Raw genomic sequence first — 15041 nt, forward strand, 5'->3', positions numbered from 1 at the left:
ATCAAAGTGATCCTCGGGGATTGCCATAGAATTGCAGGTTCCTCCTCCGTCGGATACTCGGCCTTTAAATCTTCATGTAAATGGTGGCGAATGAAGATAAGAGCCTTAGCCTTCCGGGCCGGCGTATAATTAGATTATGGGAGAATAGATCGACTAAGATCTAATGATGTTAAGTGTATCTTGACATCAAAAACCCATGTTAGATAATTACTTCCGGTAATATCTAACGTTGCAAACTCTCTCTTGGTAATGTTTGACATACTTAAAAATAAAATGTAGAGATGTTAGATAATGAAGAGGTAAAGATGTGTTACCTCAAGTGATATCCAAGATTCTAATCGGTTCGTGCTGATAACGTGTTGTAAAAATAAACGGCGATCTTTGGAATCAACTCAGAAACATAAAACCAACTTGAAATATGAGAGAAGAGATAAGAGAGAAGTGAGGAGCAAATGTTAACACTTTTTCATTGCCTCAACAAGTTTACAAAAGCCTCTACTTATAGGCTAGAGGGTATATTACATTGGGAGAGGAAAAAGCGCTCATGGAATGTGAAAGGTGCAACATCAATCCATATCAATGTACATCAATGTATATCAATGTATTTGTAACATACATTGGAAGAGGAAATGATGAAAGGTGAAGCATCCACCTATGATTAATATATTTATAACAGGAACTTCATTAATAGGGGGAAAATTGCCAAAAAAATCACAAACCTATTATAATTATGCTAATTTGGTTCTAGACCTTTTTATTTTTGCCAATTCAGTTTTAAACATTTTGCAAGTGTGTCAAGTCAATTCATTTGGTCAGATCGCATTAAGGTGGATAATTTTTAACAGCATTTTGATATTTTTTTTCTTTTTCTTTTTTCTTTCCTTTTTTTTCTCTTTTCAATCCGACGAGTGCTTTGTAGCCCTCGCCTAGTGGCCGGTAAGCTCCAGCGGGCCCTGCCGGCCACTCCTCACCGGCAACACCGGGAAGAATAAAAAGAGAGAAGAAAAAAAATATTATTATTAATTGTCTATGTCTGTGCCGATCGGTCAAATGGACTGAATTGGCATAAATGTAAAAGTTTTATAACTAAATTGACACAATTACAATAGGTTGATGAATTTTTTGGTAATTTTCCCATTGTTAGGTATACGGATCTAGTGATGGAAGTTCCTCACACACTTTTCTTTGAATTAGTTATTCAAAGAAAGCAAACTGGAGGCCTCAATGAATGAAAATTATCCCATTGATCATAATAACCATGATCGTGGGAAGATAGATGATTGCATGACTAGGAAACTATAACAAAACCGCCAACTAGAGGAGAGACTTGCACATAACTACTCTTCTTACATATCAAATCTGTACCAACGATGTATGTTGTCACGCCCCGATTTCCGGGCCCGCAACATCTCTACCAAATCGCTTCAGGTCACGAATGATAGCCTCCCAGGTGGGCTTGTCGCGACCGTCTTCCGCCGAATGCTCTTTCTTTCTTTTCGGGGGATTGGCGAGCGGGGCTAACGAGCCGCATTTTGATCCAGTTGACAGCGAATTTCGTGCGCGGGTCCCTCCCAAGACCCATTACTCGAATCGCGATAGGAAAAAGATATAGAAATCGAGGTCGACCTTAGTGTGGTCGGGTGACATGTGTGTAGTGTACATGTATATGGAGTCGCCATCAATCAATTTTTGGAGGGTATGATCGGGAACCCTATCGAGCGGTCGAGAGAAACCGTTCGATTCTACGAAAACCAAAGAAGTGGGTCCGGGGACTTGGTTATGCCGAGATTCATATCGACGCCCTTTCGGTTACCGAAGTTGAGTGATTTTCTAACCTAGAAATTCATGCGGATGAAGTTCAAGGCGGGGTAGGCTCTAGCGATCCGAGGTATCATGCGGACGGGAATTCATTATCCTATCAGTCACAATCATAAAATAAAATGCGCAATCAAAGTAATCACGAATCAAATCAAGCAATTAGTCGGACATGGCATATATAATATGGCCTTATCGGTCCAAAGAAAAATCCACTTGAGTTTCGGGATGGTTCGGGAAATCTTTGGGGCCAAATGCCCCGAAGGGTAAAATGGTCATTTTTGAGGGTTCAGGATCGAAAATCACAAAATAGGGTCAGACTAGTTGAATGTGGCCATTTCCCATTTTTTGTGATTTTTTTTGAATTTTTTTGGAATTTCCTAATTTTTTGAATTTTTTATTAATTTTCTAAAAAGTTTAATTTTTTAATTTTTTAATTTTTTTTAGATCGGTGTAAACCGACCCTCGGAACATCAAAAAATTTTGATCCAGGCTATAGGAATCCCGAATCGACCTAAACATTTTTGAAAATTTTTTTTGGGAAAATTTGGGAATTTTTTAAAATTTTTTGTGAATTTTATGAATTTTTTGGATTTTTAGAAAAATTTTATGAAATTTTTTATTAATTTTCCGAACCGGGTCAACCCGACCCTAACCCAACTCGGACCCGCTCTCACTAAAACGACACCGTTTCTATTTTTGGGTATTTTTTTTTATTTTTTAAAACCAATTTCCTAATATCCAAAAATACAAAAAATTAACGGACGGTCACGATTAATTATGGAACTAATCTCGCCTATTCACAATCTCGAACCTACATGCGCTTCGCCACATCTGATCACACCTACCCCATGTATCAAAACAACGTTGGATCAAGACTGAACGAACGGCCACGATTAAACCTAGATTTGATCTCGATCGTCGGCTCACCCTAGATCAAAACGATGCTGCATCCGACTCTCTCCCTAAACAACGTCGTACACCTACTAACCTAAACAGCGCCGTTTCTTTTCTTTTTTTTTTATACCAAATATACAAATTATCTAAAATTCTAAATTCTAATCTAATGGCTCAGGATCAAACTAGCCTATTTATTACGACCGTCGGATCTAATCCGACTCACCTATTTCGCGCCAACGGCTACGCCGACCGGACATTGACTTGGACCACTCACGGCTCGCTACCTCAAACATTGACCTGTTGACCGGGCCACGTCGCCTCGTCTTCAACTTCTCGCCGCCGACTCAACGAACGGCCAAGAGCCTCCGATGACGATCCAAAGGTGAGATCTTAACTAAAACTCGCAAAACCACATCCTATCGACTCACCTTAACCTCTAGATTAACATACTCAAAAATCAAACAATTTCGTCGGTTAAATCACAAGCTATGAACTACGCACAATGTCGAAGTCGCAGAACTCAATCGCATGATTCATAGCACAATAGGTCAATTCAATCACAGGAATCACTCAAATGAAGTTTAGAAACCTTACCCGCAAGTCCGATTGACCTGGTTTGGCCTAGGATTGCCTAGACGGGCTTCGACGGTGACCGGTAATGGAGGTTGAAGTTCACGGATTCAATTGAAGGTTTTTATGCAAAATCGAAACAAAACGAAGATGCGGATGTGGTGAGTGATGTTCGAGGATCAAAATGCACACACTAATTCAACCGATTAGGCCTGTAATAGTGCGATGCCATGAACGCGCAGAGTAGAGTTCGAGAGATCGACTCATCGATTTTAGAGGTTGCGGGTCAATCGAGTTGGCGCGATTGCTTCCCGGAGCTCGCACAAAGCTTCTCGACTTGATCACGATCTCCGATTTGGTCCGGATTGAGTGAATGAACTATTCACGGTTTGAGCTCAAGCTCTCGACTACGAGGGCAGGAGAACGAGCTCTCTCTCTCTCTCTCTCTCTCTCTCTCTCTCTCTCTCTCTCTCTCTCTCTCTCTATTCCGTTCGTCCGCGTGATCACGAATGAGCCTCCTCTTTCGCGAAGCTTCCCGAGTCCTTTTATGCCAGTTTTGAAAATTGGCGTGTCGGGAGGAGCTTCGCCGACCTTCCTTCGCACGAGCCCAAACGTGCAAAGAGGTCCAAACGGCGTCGAGGACATAATACAATTTCGTTCAACTCCATTTGACACTCCGATAATCGCAAAATGGGCTTGAATTTGTGCATTCTGTGAAGGTTGACTTCCTCGGACCATCGTGGCTTTGACCGGCTGTTCCGCCGTGCTTCGGTGGTCATTGGCCGTGAGATCGGGGGCAATTGACGCATCTCGGACTGTCGGACAAAACGCTTCCACGATCTCGCTCAATTATAGTTGATTGGTCATTCAATTTGATCTTCAAAATTCATCATTCAATTCTGCAAAATGGTATGAGCTTGGGGAAGATGATGACACCATTCTGGACCGGTTAGACCGGTCCGACCGGCTATCAGACCGGTCTGAACCGGTTCCGACTTACAATTTTTGAAATTAATCCAAATATGTGGGGAATTTTTGCAATTAAACCTCAAAATTGAATTCGGGGGCTCAAATACTATCTAGAAATGTGATTTTATCCAAAAATTTTAACCAATTTCTATAAAACCCCAAAATTTTCTAAAATTGCAAATCGGGGAAAAGTTTAATCAAATGCCCAAATGATCAAAGTGGATCAAATTACCCCTACCAATGGATTCAGAACATATAAAAACCTTGGGTGGCAGTTCAATTTTGTTGTGAAAGTCCCTGGATTAAAAGTAATTTTAAAAATTGAAAATTCCAGGGACTAAATTGCAAAGAATAATTGGGTATTTTACCTAATCCGTGCAATTCGTACAATTGAGGGCGAAATTGGTCAAATTGAAACTGCAGAGGACCATAATTGGATGTCTTGACTCAAAACATGCAAAAGTTGCAAATAAAAAACTCAAATTGTATTTTTTAGGCAAATTCAACTCTCGGTGTTGTGAAGAAACACCTAAAATTGAATTCAATTTTCAATTTTTCTTGAGGTCAATGTGAAAAGGGAATTAAAATAAAAATATGGAACATTTGTCTATATTTTTCTGACCTCAGGAAGTATTTTTTTGCGAATTTTCTTGTATTTTTCTATTTTTCGAAAATATTCAAAAATGAGAAAAATATGAAAAATTCTTTTTTATTCAAAAATGGCCCTTATGCTTGGCCAAGGCTACCAAACATGATTTTTTTAACTTTTTGACTTTTTATGAATTTTTATAAAACTAAAAAAACTTTGATAAAAAATCGGATGTCAACAAGGCTATCGACTTACAAAATTACGGCGCATGTGGAACGTGCAACTCTCCGAAACAAATAAGATCAGCGGGATAGAATAGTAGGAAAATCACCATAATCATATCACAAAGACAATTTCATTGATAAAGCAAGAGCAGATGAATTTTAACTCTATGGAGCTACAGTAAACATATACAATCCCATGCTTTAGGGTTGCTCACTAGGACTTCAAAAAGACACACGATAGGGTTAGGTTAGACCCTCATCTACTCCCAAAAATCCTACAACGACCCTTGCCTTAATATCTACGGCCTCCATCACTGCTTGAAAAAGGTTAACAACGATGGGGTGAGAAATTAATCTCGGTTAGTCAAAGCCTAAGCCCGACTAGGGCGTTGATTCGCTTAGACGTCCTAATAAACAATCACGTCAACAAAGAGCAGATATTTCAACCACTATAAGCTTACCCTCGGGTCATACATAATGCAATATAGACTCGATTCAACAGTCAAACCAACCAAACCAAATCAATCCATTGGCAAAGCATCACAGCACTTGCATGTACATGACACAACACGTAGTCCATTTATTATCAGCAACGACCCGTAAGTCCAGTACACTAGTCGGTTGGTACTCTCTTGGTATGACCAGGCATCGTCCCTTACTTCCGGCGACGGCTTCTGATAGTCCATGTGACTCTGCTCGACCAACTAGAAGACAATGACTGTCGACACAACATGGAGCTAACGGGAATCCTTAAAAGGCTTCGGTCCTTCACAAGCTGCGACCGGCAAATAAACAGCCATAAGACAATGGCCGTAGTACATCCAGCAACCGGAAGACAATGATTGGTAGGACCGATCAACCAGAATACGATGATCGTCAGAATTATCTCATTATGTGACCACTCAAGCACTTCGACAACCAGCCAGTTCATTTCTTGGAATTAGGTCGAATGCTCATACTCGCATGTTCAAATACTTGGTCCAATGTTGTTTTCGTGCAAAACCATATAATTTGATCTCATACGTGGTCACGTGAACATGCAATTATATCAATTGACGAATCAAGCAATTTGGGGCGTTGAACCTCTAATCGGACCCCCACGGCAATCGCCAGTCAAATTCAGCATTCACATCCAACAATTCAAGAATCAATTCATCAATTGCGGCCGGTCGATTATTAATCACAATTTCAATTCCAATTGACCGGTAATTGCGCTCTCGTCTCTGACCTATGCTCACTTGCGATCAATCAACACAACCGATCAAATCAATCGGTTCTACTAATCATTTAGCCACAGACAACCTATCTAATCGGCTAATCTTAATTAATTATGATCATTTAGCCTAAACTACATTTCTATCTAGTCCGACTGTAATTAATCTACTAAACATCCTATTTAGCTAATTAAACTAATTCCGATCACAATTAGGGTCCTAATCGAGAGTTAGGAGCTAACTTACAATTAAAATTAGCTCGGGCGATCTCAACTCGGGCGACGACGACACGAACTTGGCCCGACCCTCGGTGATGACTAATGGCGACTTGCGACCCAAATCGACCTTTAGGCTCCAACTCGATTAAGGATGGCCCGAAATACTTGGCGACACCTCGGGACAGTGGCACGAGGCTCGAGGGTGGTGGTCGATGATGGAGCGGGTGGAACAGCTTGTTGGGTAGAGGAAAACAGGGGAGAACAGGAGGTATCAGGCTGTTTTGGAGAGGTTTCGGGTGGTTCAAGCTAGGGGAAGGGTTGGCCAAGGTCGGGGAGTCTCCCGGGTGGTAGTAGGTGGTGCTAGTGGCGGCATAACAACCGCTCGGGTTAAAAATAGGGTAGGGACGACGCTAAAATAGGGGAGGCTGGCCGAGGTGGTTTCCGAGCTCCACGGGCGGCGACCGGCTTCCAGTGGCCTTCGGGGACGACGTGAGGTCGAGGGTGGTCGCTCGGGGTGGGCGGCGAGCGGCGGAGATGGCTGGAATAGAGGCGGTGGTCGGGTGACGTAGAGACGGGGGACGACGGCGTTGTGGGCCGTTCACGGTGATCCGGTGGGCAACGGGGGGCGGGCTGAGGTCGAGAGGTTCGTGGTAGTGGCAGAGGACAATGACACGGCGGCTGGTGGCGATCTAGGGCGACGACAGGAGCGGTTGAAGCTCGAGCAGCCCTTGGACGCAAAATAGAGCGATCCGGCGCCGGGGGTGTTCTAGAGCTTCACGGTGGCGCGGGCGGCTGTCGGAGGCGGTGGAGCGATGATGGGGGAGGCTGGTGGTCACTCAACAAAGACCAAGGAAGGAGGAGGAGAGGTCTGTTCGGGAGGGGGGCTACTCGCGCGAACAAGGGAGGGGGAAGTAGTGTGTATGAGAGAGAGAGAGTTGACCAAATTTGACTGGTGGTTGGGAGAAATTAATGGCAAGTGGGGCTCACGGGTCTCATCAAATTTAATGTTTTTGTTATCTCATATACATAATATCCGAGGGTGAAACGGTCTTTTGATAAATCGAGACCGATCGAATTTTTGGCTCAACCGATTGAGAATAAAATTTGAATTTTCACGAAATCTTAAGTCGCGGCGAATGAGATTTCGAGACCTAATCGAAATTAAACGACATTTCGGGAATCATCCAAAATTTGTCACTTAATTCCTTATGATCTAAAATTTTCCCAACTGGAATACAATAATAATTCTTCCTTTTATTGAATTCGGGTAATTTACTGATTCCGAATTTCCCAGGCGTTACAACTCTCTCAACCTTAGGAAATTTCGTCCTCGAAATTACAGTACAATCACGATTCTTCAAAAAGATACGGATAGCTACTCTTCATAACTTCCTCGTTCTCCCGGGTAGCTCCTTCGGTTCCATGGTGTTGCTGAACCACTTTAACCAACTAAATCGTCTTGCTCTGGAGCACTTGTTCTTTTTTATCCACGATCCCGATCGGACGTTCCACGCACACAGCTCACTCATCTAGCTCGATTCTTCATAACTTAGCACATGAGCGTGGTCCGGTTTGTACTTTCTTAACATTGACACGTCATGCACTTAAGCCGGTCTCGGCGGCGGTGCAAGACGATAAGCTAAATTTCCTATCCGCTCGGAGATCTCAAAAGGCCCGACATACCTAGGGCTTAGCTTCCCTTTCTTGCCAAAACGAGATTTCCATCTCATAAGCGACACCTTCAAAAAGACATGATCGCCCACTTGGAATTCCAGAGGTTTACGCTCCTATCTCGCATAGCTCTTTTGACGACTTTGAGCTGTCTTCGCTCCGTCTCTTATAACCTTGATAGCTTCCATAGACTGCTCTACTAATTCGGGATTAGTGATTTTCCTTTCACCTACTTCGTCCCAACAGATCGGCGTTTGGCATGCTCTACCATACAGTGCTTCAAATGGTGCCATCTTAATACTTGCTAGAAACCGTTGTTATAGGCGAACTCAACCAAATGCTATCGCTCTTCCCAACTGCCGTTGAAATCCAAGACACAGGCTCTCAGCATATCCTCTAGTGTCTAAATCGTTCTTTCGGACCGGCCATCTGTCTGCGGGTGATAGGCCGTATCGAATCGCAGTTTCATTCCTAGAGTAGTATACAGACTTTTCCAAAATGTGGTAGTGAACTTTGGATCACGATCCGAGGTGATCGTCACCGGCACTCCATGCGATCTCACGATGTGCCTCACATACAAATCTGCATATCCGTCCAAGGAGAAGTCTTTTCTTACTGGAATGAAGTGCGCCGAGTTCGTCAATCTGTTGACTACAACCTAGATTGAATCGTGTTCTCTCTGACTTCTTGGCAATCGTACCACAAAGCCCATCGTGATATGCTCTCATTTTCACTCCGGAATCTCCAAAGGCTGCAGTAGTCCTCTAGGTTTACAGTGCTACGCTTTGACCTATTGATGTGTCAAACACTTAGCCATATGCTTGGCTATATCTACCTTCATACCATTCCACCAAGTAGTGTTGCTTCGATTCTAATACATCTTTGTACTTCCAGGGTGGATACTATAACTACTACGATGTGCCTCCGATAAGATATCCTCCCTTAGACTTTCATCGACTAGACGTCCTCTAAAGTTCAGTATCCCATCCTCGGCCACTTGAAAATCGACCATTAGTTTAGCTGAGTCCATTCTCAATAATGGGGTCCATCGATTGTAGGGTATTTATTCTAGTCCGCACTTCCGGCTCAATTCTCAATGTAGCAACTAGACTTGACAGACGACTTATCTCCAATTTGAAGTCCGAGTCTCTCACTTGCTCAAGCAAATGCCATTCACTCACACGTAATTGAGCAATCGCTGATTTTCTACTCAGGGCATCCGCAACCTTATTCGCCTTGCCCGGATGATACAATATCTCAAAATCATAATTCTTGAGCAACTCCATCCATTGACGTTGCCTTATGTTTAACTCTTTCTGAGAGAACAGGTACTTCGAGCTCTGATGATCGGTATACACCTGAAAACTCTCTTCGATCAAATAATGCCTCCAAGTATTCAAGGCGAACACGACCGCAGCTAACTCCGTGTCATGCGTTTGATAGTTCAACTCATGGGGTTTCAATCGGCAAGATGCATACGCTATTACCCTTTCATGTTGCATCAAAACACAATCCGGACCTTTGAGAGATGCGTCACCGTAGATCTCCAACCCTCCAACACCGGATGGAATCGTCAACATAGGAGCCGCAGTCAGTTTATGCTTAAGCTCTTGAAAACTACGCTTGTATTTGTTTGTCCAGTCATACTTCACATCCTTCTTCAACGGCTTAGTCATAGGGGAGGCTATAGCGGTGAACTTCTCCACGAATAGTCTATAATACCCGCCAAATCCAAAAAGCTTCTGATCCCAAGAATCGTCGTTGGTCTTGGCTAGTCCATGGCTGCCTTAATCTTGGACGGATCCACAGCAATTCTCTCACTAGAAACTACGTGGCCTAAGAACGCTACACGGGCCAACCAAAACTCATACTTACCGAGCTTGGCGAAAAGCCGATGCATTCTCAAAGCCTCCAACACTATCCTCGGGTGTTGTTTATAGTCCTCAGAGCTCTTCGAGTATACCAAGATATCGTCTATGAATACTATGACGAATCTATCCAAGTATTCCTTGAATATTTTGTTCATTAGATTCATAAAGGCGGTAGGAGCATTCATCAAACTAAACGGCATTACGGTGAACTCGTAGTGTCCATAACGAGTCCTAAAGGCCATCTTGGGTATATCTTCCTTCCCGATCCTCAATTGATGGTATCCCATCTGTAGGTCAATCTTAGAAAACACCGATGCTCCCCGTAGCCGATCAAACAAGTCGTCAATCCTCGATAGTGGGTACTTGTTCTTGATCGTCACTTGGTTCAACTGCCCGTAGTCTATATACAACCTCATAGACCCGTTCTTCTTTTTGATGAATAACACAAGTGCTCCCCATGGTGACGCACTAGGGCGGATAAATCCTTTATCCAACGGATCTTGCATTCGAACCTTGAGTTCCTTCAAGATCGACAATACCATTCGATACGGCGCCTTAGAGATCGCCTCCGCCCCGGGAGCTAACTCTATGATGAACTCTTTTTCTCTTTCAGGTGGCAATCTAAGCGGTTCTTCGGAAAAAACGTCTGGAAACTTACATACTACAACAATATCTTCCAACTTAATTTCCTCAACAGACGTGTCCACTATCGCAGCCAAATAACCTTGACAACCACTTTCCAACAAACGAGTCGCCTCTAGCGACGAGATTACTACGATCGAGGTTCCTCCTCGATTTCTCACAAATTCAAAACTAGCCCCATCCAATGGCCTAAATTGAATTGCCTTATGATAGCGATCCATTGTGGCCCTTTACTCCGTTAACCGTGCCATTCCCATGATCATATCAAAATCGTACATCTCCGGTACAACTAAATCTATCTTACTCTTATGACCATCCGTCACTAGTCTACAACCAGGACAACCTACCGTAGATACCACACTATCCTTTAAAGGTGTAGACACCTTGACAACCACATCTAATGGTACCACATTTAATCAAGGCAATCTGACAAATTGATCCACAACAAAAGAATGCGTAGCACTACGGTCAAACAAAGCATAAACTATGTTATTCTGTAAAAGGACCATACCTATGACGGTTGGCGAATCCTTCGTCTCATTTCGGGTGATAATAAACATCTGTCCTTGCGCCTAGGGTCTATTATGGTAATTTGGTAGTGCGATCCTTCCAACTTGGCCTTCCAGCAGCCCGGCTTGTTGCTTCTGTGGGCGGTCCCTCACAAGATGGCCATGCTGGCCACATCTAAAGCGATCTCCACGCATCGGACACGAAGAAGACCCATGCCTCTATTAAATAGGCAGCAGACATCATCTCGGCGAGGCATGGATTTACTAATCACTCCTAGATGATTGGGCGGGATATTGAATCCGTTACCTTACATTGGCCTCTTCCTTTGCATCTTATCAAACATACTCGAGGGCGTGAACCACGATCCAAAAGCGGCAGCCCTTTCAGCCAAATCTTGCTCTATCATAGAGATCATTGTAGTCCTTCAGATTGAATGGCACCAATACGTTCCTCGTCTCGGGTTTCAGCCCATCTCTAAACCTTTTGGCCTTATCCATAGGGTCTTCCACCAATCTCGGGGCGTACTTAGATAGTTCAGCAAATTTGGCTTCATACCGATTGACTGTCATCCGGTTCTGACGTAGGTGAAAGAACTCTGCCATCTTTTGCTCTCTCGTGGTGTCCGAGAATTATTTTCCATTAAAAGCCTCCACGAAAGAATCCCACGTCGGGGCCATACCTACGGGAAAAACTCTATCCTTCGAAGCTCTCCACCATGTACTTATGTTTCCTTGTAATCGGTAAATGGCCAGGGTGACCTTATCCTCATTGGTACACCTTGGCGGGTCAAAAGTCTTCTCCGGCTCCTCGATCTACGAAGTGGCAGCTTCGGGATCTTTGATCCCAGCGAACTTGAGCGATTTTAACTTAAGAAATTGTTCCACCAACCTTTGAGCCAGGTACCTATCGTTTGCGGCTCTAGCTAGCCGATTCACAAGTGGGGCTTTAGTAGTAGCGGCGGAAGCAGCGTTTTGATTCCTCACTTGCTGTCCCATCAGATTTCCAATAGGTCCCAAAGCCCGTAGAATCCCAGCCATGGTCGGCTATTGCCTAATCGGCTCAAGGTGCGCGACACTCTATCTTCCTCCAGTATTTCCTACATTGGCCCGACAGGCCTAGTCCGGGGTCCTCGGGGTGCTCTTTTGCCACGTTCGCTCATTTTACGGGTAAATTACGAAGTCCCGCACATCCCATAGTAAAGTGCGGTCGGAAGACGGCCCCACAACTTAAATTCATAGAAACAATCACATGCACAACGATTATTAACCCACTAAATATCCCAATTTCTATCACTTCTTATTATTCCAGGCCAATGATCGGATGGATCAGGCCGACCTTGCTCTGATACTATCTTGAGCGGGGATGTCATGCCCCGATCCCCGGGCTCGCAACATCCCTACCAAATCATCTCGAGTCACGAATGATAGTGTCATAGGTAGGCTATCGACCTATGAAATTATGGCGCATACGGAACGTGCAACTGTCCCAAACAAATAAGATCAGCGAGATAGAATAGTAGGAAAATCAACATGATTATTTCACAAAGATAATTTCATTCATAAAGCAAGAGTAGATGAATTTTAACCCTACGGAGCTATAGTAAACATATATAACCCCATGCTTCGGGGCGGCTCACTAGGACTTCAAAAAGACACACGGTCGGATTAGGTTAAACCCTCATCTACTCCCAAAAATCCTACAACGACCTTCGCCTTAATGTCTATGGCCTTCATCACCGCCCGAAAATGATTAATAACGACGGGGTGAGAAATTAATCTCATTGAGTCAATGCTTAAGCCCAGCTAGGGCGTTGATTCACTCAAATGTCATAATAAACAACCACGTCAACAAAGAGCAGATATTTCAACCACATGTAAGCTTATCCTCAAGCCACACATAATGCGATGCAAACCGGACTCAACAATCAAACCGGCCAAACCAAATCAATCCATTAGCAAAGCATCATAGCATTTGCATGCATATGACACCACACGTAGTCCATTTATTATTAACAATGACCCATAGGTCCAACACACTAGTCGGTTGGTACTCTCCTGCCAGGACCGGATATCATCCGTTACTTCCGGCGACGATTTCTGATAGTCCATGTGACTCCGCTCGGCCAACTAGAAAATAATGATTGTCGACACGACACGGAGTTAATATGAATCCTTAAAAGGCTTCGATCCTTCACAAGTTGCGACCGGCAAACGAACAACCGTAAGATAATGATTGGCGGGATCGATCGACCGTAAGACAATGATCGTCAGAATTATCCCATTATGTGACCACATAAGCGGTTCGACAACTAGCCAATTCATTTCTTGGAATTAGGTCGAATGCTCATACTCGCATGTTCAAATACTTGGCCCAAGGCCTTTTTCATGCAAAACCATGCAATTTGATCTCATACGTGGTCACATGAATGTACAATTATATCGATTGACGAATCAAGCAACTGCGGGCGATGAACCTCTAATTGGACCCCCACGGCAATTAGCAATCAAATCCAGCATTCACATCCAACAATTTAAGAATCAATTCATCAATTGCAGCCGGTCGATTATTAATCACAATTTCAATTTCAATTGATCGGCAATCGTGCGCTCGTCTCTCGACTGTCGCTCACTCGCGATCAATCAACACAACTAGTCAAATCAATCAATTCTACTCACCAATAGCTACAGACAACCTAGCTAATCGACTAATCTTAACTATTTACGGTCATTTAGCCTAAATCACGTTTTTATCTAGCTCGACCGTAATTAATCTACCTAAACACTCTAATTAGCTAATTAAACTAATTTCGAACGCAATTAGCGTCCTAACCGGGAGTTTGGGGCTAACTCACGGTTAAAATTAGCTCGATCGATCTTAACTAAGAGTTTAGGCGACGACACGAACTCGGCTTGGCCCGCGGCGACGACTAATGGCAACTCGCGGCCCAAATTGAGTTTTGGATTCCAACATGGTCAAGGATAGCCCGAAAGACTTGGCGATACCTTGGGATAGCGGTATGAGGCTCGGGGGTGGTGGTTGCTAATAGCTAAAACAGTGGCGGCCAGCAACAGAGCAAGGCGAAACAGAGGTTGGACATAGGAAAGCATGGGAGAGAAGGTGGTATTAGGCTGTTTTGGAGAGGTTTCGGGATGTTCAAGGCTGGGGGAAAGGTTGGCCGGGGTCGGAGAGTCTCCGGGGTGGTAGTAGGTGGCGTTAGTGGCGGCGGCGGACGGCCAAAGGCGGTATAATAGCTATTGAGAAAAAATCCCTAAACGGTTTTGAAGTTGACAAAATAATCCTAGTACTCTTGTATTTTGAGATAATGCTGTGATTTACTTGTTTTGCAGATTATCCTTTGGTGTGGGGATGCACAAGATTAAATCTAGCAAAAGGATTTAGCTCGAGATGTTGTTTCGAGAGTCTCAAATGCTGGTTCGAGCTCGGACATTGAGTGGGGATAACTCAGACGTTGGAATGACGCTCAAGCTCCGAGAGAAGTACTTCACTAGCATGAATCAGAATTTCAAGAGGAATACTAATTGAGCTTAATTGATGCATATCAACGGACGCCATCGAGCTGGATCATCCTTGAAGATTCTCATCGATTGAGATCAATCAAGAATGCGGAACCAAGAAGACAAATCAAGACTTTCTAAATGGAAGAAACCATATATGGAAACCCGGGATCATAATTGTATGGGCGATTTGATTCAAACGGGGAAGACTTTCCTTTGGCGATCCCCAACGGCTAAGAGATCTTCTTTTTGCAAACATCTCGTCCAAAAGGGTAGATTTGGAGAGATCTCTTCCGGATGCCTTGCAACGGCTAGATTGGAGGCGGAAGATTA

The 15041-nt window shown here is 43.7% G+C and overlaps 1 long non-coding RNA gene across 1 annotated transcript; it reads right to left on the bottom strand.

Moving 5' to 3' along the window:
- Positions 1–171: 171 nt before the first annotated feature.
- LOC125312979 lies at positions 172–9024 on the bottom strand. Its single transcript, XR_007197014.1, has 3 exons — positions 9014–9024; positions 5347–5353; positions 172–379 (listed from the first exon to the last, which is right to left on the bottom strand). It is a non-coding gene; the product is annotated as an uncharacterized LOC125312979 (long non-coding RNA).
- Positions 9025–15041: the final 6017 nt, after the last annotated feature.

This window comes from Rhodamnia argentea, chromosome 11 (assembly GCF_020921035.1).
Source record: "Rhodamnia argentea isolate NSW1041297 chromosome 11, ASM2092103v1, whole genome shotgun sequence".
Lineage (NCBI taxonomy): Eukaryota > Viridiplantae > Streptophyta > Magnoliopsida > Myrtales > Myrtaceae > Rhodamnia > Rhodamnia argentea.